This window comes from Macaca nemestrina, chromosome 3, assembly GCF_043159975.1.
Source record: "Macaca nemestrina isolate mMacNem1 chromosome 3, mMacNem.hap1, whole genome shotgun sequence".
Classification (NCBI taxonomy): Eukaryota; Metazoa; Chordata; class Mammalia; order Primates; family Cercopithecidae; genus Macaca; species Macaca nemestrina.
Genome location: NC_092127.1, coordinates 70418050 through 70440311, shown reverse-complemented (window position 1 = coordinate 70440311; position 22262 = coordinate 70418050). Strand labels below are relative to the sequence as shown.

At 40.0% G+C, this 22262-nt stretch overlaps 1 protein-coding gene and 1 long non-coding RNA gene across 12 annotated transcripts in view; one reads left to right on the top strand and one right to left on the bottom strand.

The window, feature by feature from the left end:
• Positions 1-10510, bottom strand: part of LOC105486185 (uncharacterized) — an 87057-nt gene extending 76547 nt beyond the window's left edge. For 2 of the 8 annotated variants that reach the window (XR_011621055.1, XR_011621056.1), the window contains exon 1: positions 10200-10510. This is a non-coding gene — a long non-coding RNA (uncharacterized lncRNA). The remainder of the gene's footprint in view (positions 1-10199) is intronic. The other 6 variants (XR_011621058.1, XR_011621059.1, XR_011621057.1 and 3 more) reach the window with 5 other exon arrangements.
• LOC105486187 (synaptopodin 2) overlaps positions 1-22262 on the top strand; it is a 172929-nt gene that overhangs the window by 86185 nt on the left and 64482 nt on the right. The window lies entirely within an intron of this gene.

Genomic DNA, 22262 nt, shown 5'->3' with positions numbered 1-22262 from the left:
TGATAGCTCAACTTACGATGTTTCAACTTTATAATGGGCTTATCCAGACATTAAATGCATTTTTGACTTATATATTTTTTTTATTTATGATGAGTTTTATGGGACATAGTCCCATTGTAAGTTGAGGAGCGTCTGTAGAGTGAAAAAACATTTGAATTTTTGAATAAATCAGAATTATAGAATTAGTAATTCTATATTATTATGTGAATTCTGTTAATTATTATATGAATTCCATCAATTATATAATTAATAATTCAAGGTTTCTATTATGCTATTAATAATAAAATTATAGTACCTCAAATATAAGATTTTCTCAGCATTTTAAAAAGTAGTTTTTATTATACATATATATAAAAATATATAATGATTCTAGTAAGGCATACACTTGCACTGTGTGCACACAGAAGTCAGCTTCCTTTCACAGTGGTGCTGATTTTTAAGAGAAAGCCATAGCATAGTGCATATGATATGATACTGGCAGTTTTTGTTTCTGTGATAAGTGAGGATGAATTAATCCCTGTGCATGTCAGGTTTGCCTAACCACCATAAAAATTTCCCTTCACCAAATGTAAATATGTATCTTGCCAAGTACTTTCCACTTACTTTTTAAGCTTCATGTTTTTCATTGGAAATTTAACCCGTGTGTGTTGAGTTATTTACTGAACTCAGAATACTATTGGGCAAATGCCAGTTCATAGCCAAAAAATTCCCTCCCCACAAAAGAGCCCACCATAAATAGCCACATTTTTTTCTCCTTCCCCTTCATTTTCTTAACCACAATTTTGGATATTAATTAGTATCAGAACTAAAAGAAGCTTAGTTTGGTCCAGAAGTTACATAAAAGCTATATAGTCTACACCAATCAGTAGCCGTAGTACATAAAAGCTAAACAAACCCCACTGAAATAAGCAATCTAACATCACTCAGAACATAGTTTAACACATGTAAATTTCTTCATTGATCTGTTTTAAGATTCTTCTTTCCTCACGAAAGGAGGAGTCAGGTATTATTGTTCCCATTTTACAGCTGAGAACGCTGACTTAAATCATTAACCAGTTTATCTTGGTCATATGATTTTAATTTTTGAAAAGAGAGTTGAGAATGAGATTTAAACATAGCTGAATAGTAAACCTGGACAATAATTACATTTGATCTAAGAAAAGAGGCATTTCTACAACACCTTTAAGTGGGATAATAAATTTTAGTGCCCAAAGGGAATCAGCCATAGCAAGTGGCATCTGTAGCTTCTCTCTGTGGGATGAGATAGAAAATCTCACACAGGTGTTATATTATTGAGGTTCTCAGGCCCTAGAGATCCCATATCTAATTGTAGTGGTGGCTCTTTTTAGAGCCAAGTTATATAACAGGCTTTCTTGTTTGTGAATATACAATCCATCCTTGACTCTCTTGCCCATCCTTGGCCACTGGCCCAGCAGAGGCCCAGACCCAGAATATTGTGGAAAACTGTGGACTTCTTGCCAGATTAGGTTTGACTTCCCTCACAGTTCACTTGTCCACACCTGTGACTTCTCCCACATCTATCCCTAATTGATATGTTTAGCCTTGATTGTTCATTTGTCTTCTAGTCTTAACTCAACAATTCAATTGACTGTAACACATCCCTTTGCCTGGGTACTTGCTAGCAGTGTTCTCAAATACAATCAATGTTAATACTGAAAATTTTGAAAAGAGAGCTGAGATTTTAGGGTTTCTTCCCCTAGATTTTGATTCCTTCCCAAGATTTCTTTCTTCTACCAATAGCATCACCATTATTAGGACTTTAGATTCATCCTTGACTTCTGCTTCTCTACATACCCTATCTCTCACTAAGCCTGCAGTTTTGCCTCAAATGTTGTCTCTTATCTCCTTCCTGGGGTTATTGCAGGTAACGCTAATCCAGGCTCTCATCACATTGTGTTTGCAGAACTTTAATGGTTTCCTTGTTTCTCTGTCTTCAGTCATCTCCTGTCTAGTCCATGCTACACACTGACTAATCTCCCTAGAGTGCTTACAAACCAATAATAATTTCTCATCACTACTGGATGACCGCCAAATGTTACATTCTGGCATTCAAAACTGTTTTCAATATGGTTCCACCCCAGTAATCCACCCTTGCTTTCAACAACCTGTCACACACACCTTCCACCCATGTGAGGCTACCCTTTGCACCTCCAGGCATACACGGGACTCTTTCCCACCACTGTTCTGCCATAGTTACCTTGTGGGCCACACATCACTCAGTCATTGGGCTAAAGGAGCTAGACAAAGACCAGCACACAGAGTAATAAATAATTTGGGTGACAGATCCCAAAATCTATGTAGTGCTAGTGCTAGAAGGAAGACAAATCAACAAGTAGAATAGAGATTGGGCAAGTATGGCAACAGAAAATTTGGGGTTGTCTGGGTAAGGAGTTCCTTTCAGAAAAAAGTCAAGCTTTAAGAGTGGGAATGGGCTGGCATATGAATGACAAACAGAGATGAAGGATCCAATACAACCATTATGAGGAACTTAAGGGTACACACAGACAGCACTTGGGATATCTGCTAACAAGTGGTAGCAGAGTCCAAGCAATCAGGTGAAATTCAAGGCAGGACTTTCACCCCTGGGAATGAGGAGGAGATGCAAGGGGAAATTCCTGTCATAGAAGAGCTGGGTTACCACCCAATTTATTAAGGGCACAATTAAGTCACAAACAGTGAGACACACAGGGATATAGTTACAGGATTAGTTCCCTAGCACAAGGCAGAAGCCTAATCATCAAAACTTGGACTCTGGATCAGAGCCAACCAGCATTAAGTGACACAGTCTCATACCCCAAAAAACACAGGGCTAAGAATATGTGCTCCAGAGCCTGAGAAGGAATCTACCATAGTAAATGCCTTTGAACTTGAATTTCATTCTCCTGCCACTAGCTGTATGATCAGACACAAGTCCTTTAACTTTTGTGAGCCTTGCTTTCCTCGTACATAAAAGTGAGGAGAATAATAAATATTTTACAGATTTGATGCAAAAATAGAAAAGTGCCTGCTGTGGAGCCTGCCATTTATTAATAGACTCCTGTCCTCTACCAGAGCTTTTGAAATCTTTCCTGCCCCATAACTGGATTGACTCTAGTGACTTGAGGAGGCACTAGCCTTGTGGGTGGGTTCCAGCCATTCTACTGAAGGCAGGGAAGAGCTCCAGAGGCTAGAAATCAGGCATGTCTGGATCATAATCCTACCTTGTCTGTGGAGCATCAACTCTGCTCTATAGAAATTTCTCCATTCTGTAGGCCTCCTTTGAACATACATCATGCTGATTAGTGCTTGACCTTGTACAGTGTTAGCAATCCCAGTTTTGACATCTCTAAAGCAACCCTGTAGGTTTATGGCATTGCCACTTATAATCTTGCAAAGACATAACTTCCACTCAGGAGTTCTGCAAGCCTGGTTCCAGGTAGTAGGTTACTAGCCACGTGAGTGAACCCAGCAAATAGGACCTCATATATAGTCCAACATAGTTTTGTTGATGTCAACTTGCTGTTGCATGAATATTTTATGAGGGAATTATATGCTACTGTAGAATTTGTGGATTGGGAATTTTCTAAGATTTTTAGGTGAATTACTTGAAAACGTCAATGGGTTATGATATCATAACTTATTGATTTTCTAGTTGCACCTTGCTTCTTGGCCAGATTTGCCCATCTAAATTTCAAGCTTCTCTAGGAACTAGCCAAGTCTCATCTTTCCCTTTGTTCCCCACAATTTAGCAGAAAGTTGCCCTCAAAACAAGCATTTAACCTGCAGTTGCTGATTGACTGAATTACTGTATCTTGTTGACACTTTACTTACTTTTTAGAATTCCAGATAATCGTTTTCTCTACTTGTTCAGTTGCATCAAAAATAAAATATGGCATTTTCCCTAGCATAGTAAAAAGTGAAGTAAAACACAAAAATGTTGGGTCTAACATTAATTTTTTGACAAGAAAAACATGACAAACCATTTGCAGGGAAATTTTGGCTATACCTTATCCTTTCACCAGTTGGCTTATGAATAATCAGGGTAATTTATATTACCTTGTTCTGTTTACTGTATATATATGTATGTATTCCAGTGGATTTTCCACTTGTCCCAATGATTTGCTGAAATGGAAAAAAACATTCAACTTCATTTACAAGGTAATGATTATCAGTGCCCAATCAAATCTCCGTTTCCAGATTTTTTTTAAAAGTTCTTTATTTTGAAAAATTATGCCAGGACTTTATGACTAATCATAGGTACAAGTATACTTGTATATTTCATGTGAAATACTCCTGACACACACACACACACACACACACACACACACACTTAGCCCATTTGTTGAAAAGTGCCTGTAACCTTTTTATGTGTAGGACTCTAATCCCCTTGTCCAACTTATTGTTTTATCCTATGTAGTGCCCTTGAATTGAATTCTGCTTTTCAATAACACTGCCCCACACACATATGCGCATTCATACATAGTTTCTGATGCCATTGCTCTAGTTCAAATCTTTATTGTTTAACACCTGGATTGATGCGATATACTCCAGAGGAGATTGTGGATCGGTCTCTTTCCCTTTCCAATCATTCTGTGCATTTTGCTTTCTGGCTTGCAGCTCCATGGCACCTCTCATCTCCTTAACACAAAACACAAACACCCCTAGAATATGGCTCTGACCTTCCTGTCCTGACTTGCCTTCTACTATTCTCCCTTACCCGCCACACCCTCTCCTGCTCAGCTATCTCTTGAATCGTGTCTATGCTTTCCTACTTATAGTGTTGTTGTGCCATTCCTGCTTAGCATGTTCTCTCTTCCTATGGAAAGAAATAATTTTGTCACCTACAAAAGTCTTTGCATGCTGTAGGGCCCTGTCTCAATGCAATTTACTTTGTAAACCCCTTTCCTGTGACAGTGATCTAAAATCCCACCCTCAACTCTAAGTCAGAATCAAATACTACCATCTTGTCTATCAAGTACTTATTACTGGCTGCCTTATTTTCTAGTTGCTTACACATGCAACTTTTTGCTAGATTACATGCACTTTGTGGGCAAGGCCTATGCCTGGCCTTTGTATTTCCATATTGTTTATGACAATGTCTTGCCAATAATATATGCTCAGTAAATATTTGTTCACTGGATGGATATCCTTTCATTGTCTATATTTTCAGCACAATGACAGGGTAGCAATAGAGGCATCTATTGCAGGAGGCCATACAAATTGTACTTCAGATATTCATATAACCAGGAATTATAGTCTGAGCAATTACTTTAATAAGTTATAACCTGTCTATAATTACAGGTTACAGATGGTGACATAAAAACACAAAGAGGTCAGGAAGTTTGTATACTGCACTCATTATACTTGACCTAAAAAGAGTGGACATTTCATAATTCTGAGCACCTTGGTCTGTTGCTTGGTCTGTGCCCTGTGTTATTCTCAAGAAAGGAGACTGGAGCTCAACCATCATTCATCCACACTTGTATTATCTTTAAGCACTGTAGAGGAAAAAACTGTTTTGGGGCTTGAAAAATGAAGTTGGATACATTGCATAGTATATGTTGTTTTTAAGCTAACTTAAAGGGAAAACTTCCTGATTGAAAATAAATCATACTAGTTTAATTAATGATGACTGCTATTAATAATGACATATATACCCATCTATAGTATATTTTAGTAAAACTTTTTCCTCTGTTTTGTGGAAATCTTGATTTTCAACTCTTTCTAATGTATTTTTCTATTGGGGGCCTACTCAGACCTAATATGTCTTCTGGAGGCAGAGTGAAAAGCCTTGTTAGTCTGCCGATGTGCCTTTGGAGCTTCTCTGGAGTGTTCCTTGACTAGAACCATCAATTTTCTGGCTGGCTTTTCTGGTAGAGTCTATCCACACTCCTAGAACTGTCTACTGTTGGCTTGGCAAGGTCTACCTAGATCCTTCCCTGACCTGCGTCATCCTGGAAGCTGTGGGACCACAGTGAGACTTGTTACTTCTTTCTTTCCCCCCTTCCCCAGCACACACCCACACGTGCCATCATTTCACCAGTTGGACTAATTTTATCGGAAACTAGACTTGTAAATTAACAGACACATATATGATTTCACTTACAATTTGAAAAAAAAAAAGAACTTGATCAATAAGTGTCAACATCACCATTCAGAGTATCTATAACTATCACAGCATAAAGTAGCTGGGAAAGAAGCACATATTGGAATTCAGTGGTTTTCAAGTTCCAATGGATAACAGTGAACCTGGTTTAGTTAAAGAGGGGAGGGAAAGGGAACACTGCCTCTTAGGCCTCATCCTGGTGGTGGTCTGTGTGGCATACCATCTCCACATAAGCCTGTGAACCCCTAATCTGAGTTAGATGAAACACTTTGCCTATGTGGAAACTGAGCCTGGAATGCTTAAGTGACTTGCTCACAGTTACATACCCAGTTTGTGGCAGAGCTGATTCTCAATCTCAAGTTACTAAGCACAGTTTCCTTTTTCTGGGCTTTCCCCACAGCACCAAATAACTGCTAGATAAAGCACTCTTTTCTGCTCATTGGGCTGGTCTAGTTTATCTCTGTGCCCAAGAGCAGTTTAGAGGAACTAGCATTTTCCATGCAAAAATCTTTGTCGAAGGAGATTCGTGATTAACAGAAATCACCCAAAGCACCAGAAACAATGCAACAAACCATGAAGGACAGCACAAAGGCATGTGTTTTTATCTGACCCGTTTGTTCCAGGATGGGCTCTCTAGCTGAGCAGCCTAACAGCCCTGCAACCAACCTGTCTCATAAGCCCTGCACAGAACAACCCAGCATAATTCCTAAGCCTGCTCACGTAAACAACCAGAGAAGTTAATCATAGGCATGAGAGACTTTTGGTGGTGGCCAATTAGAGCAGACCCCCCACAGAGCTTCATCATAGGGTAGCCATGTCACTATCCTCCTCCGTGCAGCAATCCTTGTGATTAATGTAATCACTATAATTACTGACCTCTCTTCTGAGAGTCTTGGTCGCATGGAAGAGTTGAATGTTTTCCCTGAATGCGTTGTCTCCAAACAATGTATGTCCTTAATTATAGAATATGATGTCATAAGTTCTGATTAGGGGGTTGCCCTAGAGGAGCTGAGGATTGGCCCTAAAGGCATAAGGGGGCCAGTTCAACTCATAGCCCACCCTAGTCCTCATGGTCACATACAGGTAGCCAGTTACTTGATAATTAACAAAACAAGCTTGTGGTTGTTGCTGTCGTCCATTTTACTCCTATGTCTTTTGGGGTCATCTTGGGAAATAAAGGCTTCCTTTTTCCTCATGTACCTCATAATTATTGTGCCCCAGAACTGGCACATAATTAATTATTATTTTTCCTTTCAGGAGTTAACGCTTCAGCCAAACAGGTCGGGATGGAAACCCAGTTTGCATTCAGAGGAAAGTAGTTGACTATTCTCAGACTAGACCACTTGAGGGCGGCATCGCCTTAGGAGAGTGTGTTTTGATCACCTAACACATAATCTAAGGAGGAAATATGCAGCGTGGGTGCCACAGACACATCACTGTAACTCAGGGAATAAAACCACAAAAAATGACAACATACTCCCAAGGAGTCAACTCACATTTAGGAATGAAGGAATAAATGTCTCATTTTAAAGGTGATTGCAAAGTTTTTTTTTTTTTTTTTTTTTTTTTTAACATAACAATTGCTTGAGGCAGGCATGGTGTAAACCATTTTTATGGAGAAGGATTTATTCTGTGAAATGAAGTGCTATTGAAAAAAAAGATAATGTCCAGTGCAATATAGAAAGAAAAAAAGAAAGCTAAAATATATTGCTCAATGAAGCCTGGGGACAAAATCATGAGTATGTTTGCAGGTCTTTATAATCCTCTCGGGTGCACATAGTTCTTCACAATGGACATGTCCCCATTATAACCTCTTTTAATTTAGCAGGGAGCTGCTCCTTTGCCTTTCCTTCATATTTGGGGAGTCAATTCAGATGGATGAGAGAAAATAAAAGAGGGGGAAGAGAAGAGAAGGAGGATGGTATGCCCCTCTGTGCTTGGAGAATCACTAGTAGTGGTCTCAGTCACAGGGAGACACACTGGTTCCACTCATCTCTGATCCTGACCCAATAAATTATTTGCAGATATCTTTTTGGTAGTTTTAACAGGATGCTGATAAATCACAACTGATCAGCCTAGTGTGCTAGAGATATTTAAGTTCTCTTTCCAAATATCACTGCATACGTACCTAAATAACAGACCAATCATTGATTTCCAGAAACCTGTCTAGAAGGCATTTTACATTCCTTCCTTTGCTTCTTTTTATGTGCCACAGAAAGAACCTGATAGTTCTTGAATACATTTCCCAGATTGTCCAAAGAGGTCAAACTCTTAATGTTAAGCACAGTTCTTTTGAGACTGTGACTGTGGGGGAGAAATTAAAGAAAGATCTGGAAGCTAATGGAAGCTACTCACATGAGTAGCTTCTTTAGTGCAACCTCAGTTGGAACGTCAGTGACTCTTGAAAATTCTTTCTTTTCTCCCAAGTCAATATCCTATCAAATTGCTTTCTGTGTGTGTGTGTGGTTTTTGTTTTGTTTTGTTTTGTTTTTGCAAATCTCCAAACAGAAACTCATACCTCCTGGAACACAGAGGTAATCTCGGCTAGTTTGCAGAGATGGCTAAGGAGATTAGGTGTGACCTTCTCCGGTTTTCTTCCCTTCATTGTTAATTTTGCCTTTATTCATCCCCTTCTGTCTTTTCCAGGATCTTGTTCCATCAAACATCTCCCTACCTCCACCCTTTTCTTTTCAACCTTTTCCTCTGCACTTATGGGGAAAGTTCTTTACCTCATTTCTCTTTCCATCATCTATCCTCTCTGCCTCCATTCACACTAGATTCCTTGAAAAAGGTCTACACAGGACACCCCCATACTCTGGCATTCCTTTACTATTTCCTTGCATTATTTTCTCCAGAAACTACCCTTTAAACCCCACCAGTGAGCTACTCATCTCCAGGTGGCCCAGGGGTTTCTTCTCAGCCCTTCTTCTTAGTGCATCACATTCCTATTACCATGATGGCAGCATTGATCTGAAATCCCCCGACCTCTCTCCCTTTGAAATACTTCTCCCCTTCATCAGAATTTAATAACATGCATACTCACTCGCTGAACATCTCTCTTTAGTCTCTGTTGGCCCCACTTCTACTTCCTCCTTTGTGTAAGAATTTTTCACTACTCAGCCCCTTTATCTGCTATGTGTTCTTTACTGAACTCATAGAATCCTACAACTTTAACTACCACCTCTTTGCTCATAACTCCTCAGTAGTATTTCTAACAATCTCTCTCCCAAGCTATGTGCCTGCCCTTCCAAGAGGATATTTATCGTTTCCGCATCTATGTCCTATATCTCAGGCAAACATTTTCAAAATAGAACCCATCTTTCCTGCACAGCCTCCCCATATCCTGGTCCCAAACTGAGTTCCCCTCCTTACCTTTCCTCAACTCTCAGGTCAAAATTTCAACTATCCTTGACTTCCCTTTTGTCATTTGTAAGTTTGTAAGTTGATTGGACATGGGGAGCACAGGATTATGAAATGTCTTTTCAGAATCCCCGTTCTATATGCATTGAGAGTACTCTATTTCAAGCCTTCGTTTCATCACCTAGACTTCTGAAAAGATCACCAAACTGGTGTTTCTGTCATGAGTCCCCTCTTCCTCATTCCAGCCCAACCAATATTTGGCTATTAGCTATTTTTCAAAACAGTCCTTTCCATACAAAATAAACTGGTAACTTTAGTTGCTTCCAAAATAGGTGACTGGGAGACACAGATGTAAGAGAGAGAAAATTTACATTATGTACCATCTTGTTCCTTTAAAATGCTGTGCCTTATAAATACATTAGCTATTTAGAATAATAATGTTTAGGTTAAACATTAGATATTATCTGTTTAATTTTAAAAATCCTCTTCAGTTATTCTTCTGATCAAAATCCTACACGCATTGCCTTTGGAACAAAATCAAACTTCATCATATAGTTCAAAGCCCCTAAAATGGCCCTTCTAGTTTTACCTTTACTCTGCTTTCAGTCTGCCCTCTGACACACTCCACAGGCCAGGCACAGGCCAGCACTCTGGATTCTTAGGCTTCCAAACCTTTGTTTAAACCATTCCCTCTGCCAGTGGTGTCTTTCTTCCTCCCAAATTGAAGTCCTACCTTCCTTCCAGCTTCACCTCAGACGGCACCAATTCCAAAGTACTTTTCCAGATCCCAGCATTTAGAACTACTCCTTCCCTTCTGTAAGTTTCCTGGCCTAAGCACTTGATGATTCTATAAAAGTCAGCCTGGTTTTGTGGTTCTTTATGCACATGACTGTTCTTATCTTTGCATATTTTGCACTGCTTAGTTCAATGCATTTCACATGATGGATACTTGGAAATGTTTCTGAATGTCATTGGTCCTCGAGACACTGAGAAATCCAAAATTATAACTGTTTGGATATGAGAACCAGTGGCATCTTTGTGTCATTTACGATTGTTCGTCATTGACATTAAGAAGTACAAAGCTCAATGGGTTCCCTTTAGGTCAGTGCTTCTTCTAGTGTGGTCCTAGACCTGGAGCACTTGCTAATGTGAAGATTCCTGGGCTCCAAGAAATCTACTGGTTCAGAGTCTCTGGGGTAGGATATGGCAATCTGTAGATTAAATACATATCCCAAGTGCTCCTTATGTACACTGAAGCTTGAGAGCCACTGCTGTAATAGGATGTAGCAGGGTTTAGGGGGAAGGTTTTAGAGGCAGATAATCCTTGAGGTTTGATCCTGCTTGTCCGCTCAGTGCTCCTTAGCTACTGCCAGTCCTTCAGCCCTGCTGCTCAGCTGGGTTCATGCACCTGGCTGTGCCTCGTGCTCCTGGAACATGATTTGCCCTCTGTCTCTCCTTTCGGGAGACAGCTGAGCTGTCAAGCTCTGACTCCCTGTGGAAGCTGTCTGGTGCTGGCACATTTTGATGGGAGAGGGATGCCTCAGACTTCAACAATAATCTCATCTTTTTTCAGTCTTATCTTCTCCCCTAAAACTGCTATAGTCAAGTGACTATCATCTGTGTTGTAGACAGGAGGATCCTGTGTCAAGAAAACATTGAGACTTGCCTAAGCCACTGACATATTAATAGAGTTAATGTCAAAAGCCTTGTCATCCATCTGGGCATTCTCAGTGACACTGTGTCAATCAGTAAGTCAATCAATTTATCAACAAGTATTTAATGAATGCCAATTAGGCACCCAGAAGTGTCTTGTTTAACATCCGCTGGCTGGGCTGGGCCCTGCACAGAACTTGGTTCAGTGTCCTTACATTATCCCTGATCGAGGATCTAATTCTGTACTATGTCATCCACAGTTGGCTGCCTTTGTGGTCACACCAGTTTGCTGGGCTATATTTCATGTGAACACCACCATTTACTACATTATTCTGTAGGCCCTAATGAAGTTAAGAGGAGCAGGATATGGGGGCCAGCTATTTAGCCCTCCGATGTGAACAACTGTTCAGCAGTCTTAGCATGATGATGTACTTCTCACTCTGTTAGGTTTTCCTTGCACTTCCATTGAATTAAAATTAGAAATTCTGTGGACAGGGATGTGACTCTATGAAAGCAACCTTCTTCCCCTCTGCCAATCCATTTGCATGTAAAATCCCCAACCCTCAGCACAAATGACCTTTGTTCTCCAATTTCCAATCCTTTTATAGGTTATAATTATTATTTAAACCCACCCTATGGTCCCCAAACCTTTCTAAAAGTAATCAGCCCATAGGATGCCCTCATGCAAAAGGCTACATTTTCTACACTTACATTTTCATTTATTTTCTAATAGTCACAGTGGAAACTGTAACCATGAATGTACAACTCAGAAATCCAGTTAAGACTTGCTTTTTTCTGCCAACTTACTCTTTTATGAGCCAGAGACAGTAAAATAAATCCAACATGTTTAAAAATGCCAATTTGAACTTCAATTTCTACGCCAAGAACGTTCTGTGGGTTAGTATGCATTCTTCTAGGTCACTCGGAGTACTACAAACCAAATTTCACATGGTTTTCAAAGTAGCCCCAAAACTCGACCTTCATCTCAATTGGCATTAGTGTTACCAAAGGTATCTATGAGAACATCACTGGCCCATCTCAAGTTTGAGAGATGATAATAGGCACATGTGGCCATTTCCACTATATCTAGTCTAGGATTTAGTCTATGATTTAGACTCCCCAGCTGTATTTAAAACTATTCCAAACCACCACTGGCCGCAGGAAGCATAGACCTTTTCTGAGAGGGATTTTGGCTAATAATTTTACTTCCACATTGTTCCATCCTCTATTTCAGGATGCATGATGTACACACTCTTCCTTTTTCCATCTCATTTAACCATTAAATACATGCCCTGGCTGGGTCAGAGGAACCAGGAAATAGACTATTATTCAGTGTGCTATTGATATGGCCTCCCAAAGCCTCCAACAACTTCCCTACGGACATCACAGAATGGAACAGAAAATTCCAGTGGATCACCGTTGTCCATTCATAGGCACTGCAAATGTGTTAAATATGTCTCACTCAATAAACCAACACGGCTTGGCTGAATTATGCTAAGTCAAAGTCTTCTTTAAATCCCATTATCCTTATCATTGTTCTAGGTGAAATTGCAAATAAATAAAACCTCTAATGAGTTATTTTTAGATATCTAAATGGACACAGGAAAATGTTAATTGACTCCTCAAGTTTACAGAACAAGTTAATAAAGGTAGAATAAAAAAAGAACTAGTTTAATAACTTTCTTCTAAGACTACAATGAAATTTATTTTATCTCATAACATAGAATGTCACATCTAAGGAACATCAAGGAGAAATTGGATGCTTTTTGTTCTTTAGAATTTTACTTTGATACAGATAATGTTGCATTAGTTATTCTTAGTTTTACTTCTTCACTTGTTAAAATGCATAATATGGGCCAGGCATGGTGGCTCACGCCTCTAAATCCCAGCACTTTGGAAGGCTGAGGTAGGAGGATTGCTTGAGCCCAGGAGTTTGAGATCAGCCTGGGCAACACAGGCTGATCTATAAAAAATAAAGCAAAATTCGCTGGCTGTGGCAGTGAATGCCTGTGGTCCCAGATATTTGGGAGGCTATTTGGGAGGATCACTTGAGCCCTGGAGTTTGAGGCTGCAGTGAGCAGAGATCACTGCACTAGATATTGACTGTGTCCATTTAGATATCTAATGGACCTCTGCACTGCAGCCCATCTAAAACAAACAAACAAAACAAAAAACAAAAAAACCCACAACCCTAATGTGAACTCAGATCACTGCTTCTAGATTATTTTCTTCACTTAGTACTGATGCTTCTGAAAGTAGAATGAGAATTGTATTGCTATTTAAGTATATTAGCAGTGTTATTACTACATTCCATTTTTGTTTTTAAAACATCCATTTTTATAATCACCTACTCTATGGCTAGGTCTTTAACATACCTTTTCTATATTCTTCATAACATATAAGGTGTGTATAATCATCATAACCCTACAGAAAAGGAAAGGGACTCGGAAATATTCTGTACCATGTGACGTACTTTAGTTCAGAGTCTGGCAGGTAACAATTCTCAATAAATATTAAAGTAATCATTATTTTTCCCAAAGCCACAGAGCTATTAGATGGGAGAATTTGAGCTCAAACTCAAATATAACAACATTTTTTTGCTAATCTGCACATGTACTGCCTTAATTTTCACACTTGATTTCATGATCAGAAAAGTTATTTTAGTCCTGTTTATTTGAACAGCTAGAGCAAATATTGCATAAACTATTATTTGCCAGTATCTCTAACATTAATTTATGTGAATGTGCACCTGTGTATCTTGTATTTGTTCTATTTTGGTCTGGTTTTTAGGTTGCAATATTGTACACTGTCATGTTTCTATGAAAACCAACAATTTAGTTTTTGTTTTTGTTTTTTTTTCCTGGGGATGAGAAAAAGGTGTTAATGGAGAAGCAAATAAATGTGAAATGAAACAGTTCTGCTCCAGGGAACAGAAGGAAACTTCGCTAAAAGCAGAGGCTCCTAGCACAACCTTATACAGCAGGTTGAGCAAAACCTAACTCTAAAAATGGTACTTGCTTTCAACTACAGGACAGGACATTTGGATTCTGTTTAGTTTCCAACTGAAGTTTTGGAAAGTACATCCAGCATTTCCTTTAGAAAAGCTCCAAGGAGTTTCTTTACCCACAAGTTATTCTGAAAAACATTTGTGAAGATGTGGGCTTTTATTTTTATTAATAAATGGCCACAGCTTTCATTTTGGGAGGAATTCAATTGACATTATGATGGAGACTTTCAGGTCCAGACATTCTCTGTAAGCACAGCTGTGAGAGCTACAGGAGCCTCACACTTGGCTCTGCCCAAGCACAGTGCAGGCATCTCTGCGACGGCTGGTGGCCAAGGAGCCTCCACAGGAAACATGCACCTTCCCCCACCCCAAAGTCATTGAATCGCTTCAGTCTTAAGGGTCTCCACATCTTGACAGAAGGCTCAACTTTGATGGAAACTTCTCTGGAAGAACACTCGACTGGTACTTATGGTGACCAAGCAGGTCTTACAGTTCCCTTCCTCAATTAAAACAATAAAAAAAGAACAAGGTTGTCACATATAAAACAAGAGTCATTGAATTAGGCCAGAGCTAGGCTTTGGAAATTGAAATTAAAGGCCTGGAACCAGGGATCTTAACTGCATACTTTAATGTTTAAACACAGAGCAGTTGAATTGGGAAAGCATCTGAGCTTGGTTCCGGCTGCACTCAGCTGCTTTAGCCTGCTGCCCTTGCCAGAAGACCCTGAATACATTTGAAAGCATCAGGCCCTGGCTCATGATTATGCCTGTGGGATGTTGTGCCCATAGCTTGAGAGGAGATGTTCATCTTCTGGGGGAGTAAACAGCATGTGAAGAGGTTTCTGGAGTGTAACTGGGCATAGCTAAGGCTTTGGCAAGCTTAAGACTGAGTGAGAGTCAGAGCCTCAAACTGTGACTCAAATTGGCATATGATTCTGAACTTGTTTGCACCATTCTCTAATTGTTTCATGTGTGATCATATCTCCCTAGCAAGCCTGAGGGCATCTGAAGACAGAGAGCATGCTATTTTTGATTTCCCAAAAGAATCTGACAGAGTCACGGACTCATTTTATTGACTGACAGTCACTGCTAGCAGTGACTTCAGCCACAAGTAAAAAAAAAAACAGTTTGTGTTCTGAGTAATAAAGGAATGTGTCATGTAGTCATGCTTCCATGGTATATCATTGATTCATCATGATAGAAATATCCTGTGAAGCAAACATAAGCCAAATGCACACAGTATCTGGGAATCTTGTGGCACAGACAGAAGAAATAAGTGGATGTATTTAGAGTTAGGGACTTGGTGGAGGAGGCCTATCTTGTGTTCAGGCAGGGACACAGACAGAAGCTCTCCAAGGAGACAACACCAAGAGTCCCTGAGAGTAAGCTCTGAGACTGTGAAGACCCCTGTCCATCAGTAGACCGATCCACTTCACTCATTCATGTATTCTCTAATTCAGATGTTAAATCTTTCATGCATACAGAGATGAATACACATGACCTCTACCCCTAAAGTTGAGATATATTTGTAAACAGATGCATTAAAACATCAAACGCAATACCATATGGCAGTGTGATTTAATGAGAAGGGGTTTCGCACAAGAGGGAAACGGAGCTGGTTTTGCATACAGGTTTTGTGATCTATTATTGGCTGTATGACTTGGATTTTTTTTAGCCTGTTTTCTCCTCTGCAAGTGTGGGTAATAATACCTACCATATTGGATTATTGAAAGAATGAAAGGAGAAACACCGAACTGACAGCTCACATGGTGTACAGGATAGACCCTCAGGAAATGTTCTATTCCTTCCTCTCACAAAGAAACGTGCAGTGCTGTGGTTGCTCAGAGGCAAGAGCCACAGCTGCCTGAGAAAAGGAGGAGAGCCTTCACCCAGGAAATACATCTTTGCTTGACCCTGAAGAATCAATAAGTTCCTTATTCAATTATTTATTCAGCAAATGTTTACAGAGCACTATTATACACCAAATATTGTGCCAGATGCTAGGGATAAGATGGTGAACAAAACAGATATGGTCCTGGTTCTCATGGATCTTACCTTCCAGACAGAGTGACAGACCAGACCAAACACATAGACACAGCAATTCTGAGCAGGGAGACTAAGCTGGATAATTGGTTTTTGTTTGTTTATTTGTTTGTTTTTGAGACAGAGTCTGGCTCGGTCACCCAGGCAGGAGTGCAGTGGTGCAATCTCAGCCGACTGCAATCTCTGCCTCCCGAGTTCAAGCGATTCTGGTGCCACAGCCTCCTGAGTAGCTGGGACTACAGGTGCGCACCACCATACCCAACTAATTTTTGTATTCTTAGTAGAGATGAAGTTTCACCATGTTGCCCAGGCTGGTCTCTGTTTTCCTGACCTCCAGTTATCTGCCCACCTCGGCCTCCCAAAGTACTGGGATTACAGGTGTGAGCCACCAAGTCCGGCTTAAATTGGATAATCGTAACCCGCTGGTGCATTCAGGGGCTTCTGGCAAGAGCGCCAGGTGAAAGCAGCTTGACATGCCGCCTGAACTGGGCCAACAGGCCCTTCCAAGTCAACTCCTTTGGGTTTAAACATAAAATTGTGCAGCTAAGATCGTCAGTTCCAGGACTTTAAATTCAACTTCCCGGGCCTAGTTCTGGCCTAATTAAATGACTCTTTTTAGTGTGTGACCACCTTTTTATTTATTTATTATTGTTTTTTTAGATGGAGTCTTGCACTGTCACCCAGGTGGGAGTGCAGTGGTGCCAGGTTGACTCACTGCAACCTCTGCCTCACAGGTTCAAGCAATTCCTCCGCCTCAGCCTCCTGAGTAGCTGCGATTACAGGCACACACCATCAAATCTGTCTAATTTTTGTATTTTTAGTAGAGACGGGGTTTTGCCATGTTGGACAGGCTGGTCTTGAACTCCTGACCTCAGGTGATCCGCCCGCCTCAGCCTCCCAAAGTGTTGGGTTTACAGGCATGAGCCACCACACCCAGGCTGTTTTTGTTTTTTTAATTAAGGAAAGGAACTGCATGACCTACTGCTCATCATAAATGCCAGTGGATGCTCTTCAAGAGAAGTTTCCATCAAAGTTGAGCCTTCTATCAAAGTCTAAGATTGAAGTGATTATACTTTGGGAGACAGAGCAGGGGGAGGGGGAAAGAAGAGAAAGAAGAAAGAGGTGTATGTTGTCTACTGAAGCTCCTTAAGCACTGACTTTTGCAGAGATGCCTGAATGGTGCTTGGGGCAGAGCCAAGTAGAGACTCCTGTAGTTCTTACAATTGTACTTAGAGGGAAAGGGGCTGGGAGGACTTTTGGCATCATATCACCAAAGAATCAAAGGACGAGAAAGAGCAAGCAATGCAAAGGATGAGAGGAGGAGCATTGTAAGCAGAAACAGTACATAGAAATGCCCCGAAGCAGAGAAGGGCTTGGCTGAGGAAGTGAAAGTATAGAATAAAACAGGGAGAGGATAGTGCTTAATGGAGTTCGAGTGAAAAGGATTCAGGGGAGTTCATTCCAGAGTTAACAACATATGCAAAGGTGTAGAGTCTTAAAAGAGTCTGACACAGTCTAAGAATAGGGAGAACTTCATTGTGGCCTCACTCTAGCCTGGAGGAAAAAGAGGGCGGCAGGAGATGATGCTAGGGAGGTAGGTGGAGGTCAGATTGTGGGGGATCTTGCTTGTATCATAAGTGAAGACATTTACATTTTGTTCTGTTTATAGGCAAGACTCTACACAGGTTTTTTATGTGGAAGAGTGGATGCATGATTTGACTGTAGTAGTGTAGAGGATGGATTAAAAGTGAAGAGATTGGAGGGGAGTTTAAACGCCAGGCTGCTGAAACAGTCTGAGGAAGGACTGAAATAAAACAGTGACAAGGAGGACTGGATTCAAGGGACAATCCTGAGGTAGAAGCAACATGATGTAGGAAGTAATGGAGTGAGGGAGTGATGAATCAAGGATGACAATGAGGTTTCCAATTTTGGAAGCACACATTCCATGAGCCATCACAGTGATGGTGCCATCACCTGTCAGGTAGCCTCTGGAAAGTTCCCCTGTATACTCGTAAAAGTGAAAATGACAAATAATGCCTTACTATTTTAGGAAATAGTTTTGACCCCAAAGACCCTCTGAAAGAATCTCAGAGATGCCTCCAAGGTCCTTGGTCCACACCATGGGACCTGCTGTTATAGGCAGTGAGTTAGGATTCCTGTCACCATCCCTGAGCCCTCTCCATGACCTACTCACCCACCAACAACCTCATAAATGCACATGGTCTGGAATTATTTGCACTTCGACTTGCTATTGCATCTTAGGTTTGGAGATCCTGACCCAGCTCTGCAAACCCTCTAAGCTTGCCTCTACTTCCATTTAGAGTACTTTTGTAAGCGCCCACCAATTTTGGGACCCTGACTTCTCTGCATGGCTTCACCTCTTGCTACTCAGATGTGGGGCATCTTCTGTTATCTACAAGACAGTTCCACACTGTCTCTGCACAAAGAGAAAATACTCTCTACTCTGGACCCTGGGTAGGTGATTAGGCAAAGCTAGATTCAGCTTCTTAAGAAAACTACTCAAACCAAGCAGAGTCAACCTGCAAGATAATAGGAGTAGTTATGTGAGTTAATGGGAAACCAGTGTTAGTCCTTGGAAAATAAAGCAGCATAAGAGAATTACTTACATTGTCAATGAAATTTTTAAATTAAATTCTGATTTTCAGAATCAAAGAAGGAAGAGAGAGAAGACAAGAAACAAAATGTGTATTTTTGTGTGTTTGTGTACGTGTGTGTGTATTTGTAGGTATTCTCTTTAAAAAGAAATAGTGCCTTACAAAGTAGAAATGAAATAGTAAGCATGATGGACTGTGTAGCATTAGCCATTGTAGAGAAACATAATTTTAGTGGGTTGAAATTTATTTGGAAACCTTTTCCTGTAGACAAATGTATCTCATTTTATGAGGCCTCCTTGATTTAGCTTGGTTTAAAAGTCAAAGGAAAAATATATTCCATTTGATCAAATTGTCAAGCACAGCTTGTTAATGTGTCTGTGTGAGTTTCAACATCTCACCACTGAAGTGTTGGATTTGTCCTCGTGTGTAAGCCACAGCAATGTTCCTCCTTCCTTCTCCACTTTCCTTTTCAAGCACAAGTCTCCTGGCCTACAAGTTTCTAGGCCGACAGACTCCCATGACAGATGTTTTCCCCCCGTATGACCTGCAGCTTAGTACGGTATTTCCAGATGTTTGTATGAGAACCTGTTTAACTGATTTCAGAGTCTTTTCTTTCTTCCCATATTTTTCCCCCAATTACTTTTTACTTTGTATTTGAAATATTTTTTCTGAATTTTCTAAATTTTAAAGGACTCTTGAATGTTTACTTATATTCTGACATGATGAAAATCTATTCCACTATCATGTTTAATCCCTGGACTTATGATGCTGGGAGCATGGAGTGATTTAATGCTTTGCCTAGTCTTACCTAGCAAGCCGGAAGAGACATAGGCTTAAGCCAGACCAGCTGATCATCAGTCCCATGCACCGCCCCTGAGCTGATTAATATTTCCTTTTATTACTGCTGAATATTTGGTTCTTCTAGGGGGCCTCTGGATCAGTCACTACCACCATATTAGGCCACACTCTGACAAGTAGTTTTGTTCCTACAAAGAATCTAATTTCTTTCTCCCACGTGTGGCCTCCTAAGACCACTGTGCTCTGCTGGTGATGCTTGAATTGCTCAGGGGAAGAGGCAGATAGCCAAAAATTCACCAATTTTAGCAGAAAACCCTGCCATCAGGGACAGCTGGAGCACCACAAAATCTATAAACGCACTTGTTACTCATCTGCTGTGCCTGTAGGGCAAGCCAGATATGTGACCACTGAACATCTTGTAGAGGAGAGGTTTCTTAAGCGGGTTTCCTGACAGAACCTGAGATGAGAAGAATCAAACAAGCTTGGCATTCAGAACATTGTGTGTTATTAGTTTAGCCCTGATTTGAAAGAGGAGACCTACCACCTAAATGTGATTTAAAGAATTGAGGCGTGGAGTGACAATTGGATTAGATGCATCAATATGAGCACTGTTAATTCAATATATGAGCTGAGGAGTCGTCAATTTGAGTACTAATTGGTTACAGAGCAATTTTCTTTAAAAACTCTTGAAAGGCTTTGTACCTAGCATCTTATCATCTAGAAAAAGGCAAAGATTTAGTAAAATGCAATCCTAATGACAGAGTAAATTTACATCACATAACCACAAGCTTGGTAGAAAGTGGCATGTTATTCCCATAAACATTTTGGAAATCTAAAGTTAAAAATCCTGGGGGTTATAGAAAAAGATCTTTGTTTCTAGTTTTGGGGTATTTAATTTTTAAAATTTTGGCATTTATTTTCTTATCCAAATGCCTGCCCATGCAAGAATTAGATTATCTGAATAGGAGATAAGACATACCTAACCCCTGTGATTAAATTTTCTTGGATTTTAGGCATGTAACCATAGATCCTTGATGAATAATTTTTATTTACTATTTTTCAAATCACAAACTAATGAAAGGACATACAAACAAACATGCTCTCACAATTCAGTTCATTCTTTTAGACTCCTTGAATGTAAGAGCAAGGTTCATATATTTTACTTCCAGTGCAATTCTCTATAATATCTAAGTGCCATGAACACTCAACAGTGCTGTCTCATGATCTAATGATTATTTGCGCTATTGACTTAGGATGATCCCAGCCTGTAGCTCTCATTTGCAAAGCTCTTTAAACATATGCCTTTGTGATGAATCAAAGTCATTTCTTGAAAAAATAGAGCTCTGACCAGATACTATATTAGATATTTGATGGAAATATATATTCCAGCTTGGATATATATTGAGCTCCAAGCCCAATATATGTGATAATAGCAACTATTATTTACTATTTATTGTATACCTATCACATATAAAATGATGGGCATTTTATATACATTATGTCAGTTATTCCTCTCAAAAACCCCACAAGATAGGCATATTATTTCCAATTTTACAAATGAGAAAAACCAAAGTTTGTTAATTAAATAACTTGCTCCAAGTTACGCAGTTAGTAAGTGAAGGAGGGGTTATTTGAACTCAGGTTGTCTGATTTCACAGGCTTTGCATTCAGAGTGGCAGTATAATGCGTTTTGTAAGCATCAGAGTCAAATTGTAAGCTTTGACTCTGAAGCTAGACTACCCAGGTTTAAATCTTAGCTCTGCCCTTTAATAACCAATAACTTATGAGACCTGTGACAAATGACTACAAGAAAGTTTAAAATTGAGCATGTGGCTTACATTTGAGGTCCATGTTATATTTCTATTGGACAGTGCTAGGTCTGGACTTTTCCAAATGCTGTCTTTCATTCTTTATCTCTCTCTCTCTCTCTCTCTCTCTCTCTCTCTCATCTGTCTAATACTGCTTTTTTCTGTCTTGCCTCTTTTTATATTTCTTTGTCCACACTGATGCTCAAGATGTCTTACTAAACACAATCCAATCCAGGCTCTTTTGTACTGAAAAGCCTTTGCTAGCTCCTATCACCTACAACGGAAAGCCTGAACTCCATTATGTGGCATACACAAACTTTTCATCCTCTTTCTACCTATCCAGCCTCGTCTCTCTCATGACTTTCTTCCTTGCACTTCCCATCTTGGAAACACTAAGCTGTGCTTTGGTTCCCAGGTCAGTTCACACTTTTGCCTTTGCACTTGTTGTTCCCTTTGCTTTGAATGCTCCTCCCCTTTCTGGCTGCAGTGACTGAAGTTTTATTCATCTCCCAAAATCTAACTCAGACATCGCCTCCTCTAGAAAGGTTTCCCAATATGGTCAGCCACCCCCTCCCCCACCGCTTTTGCAATGCTTGTGTTCTTTATACATACTTTTATTACCTTTGCCAGATGTGTAACTTGTTTTTCTGTCTGCACCCCTACCATCCTGAGTATATGGAGAATATAATTGTATATCATTTGCATATTGATAAAAAAGTGATTGAATAAACAAAGCAATACCTTCTCTCAAGGAGAGAAATACACTTTTGTACAATAAAAATCAATATAATACAAGATATAAGATATGTCATAAGGCCAGGTGCGATGGCTCACGCCTGTAATCCCTCCTTTGGGAGGCCAAGGCGGGTGTAT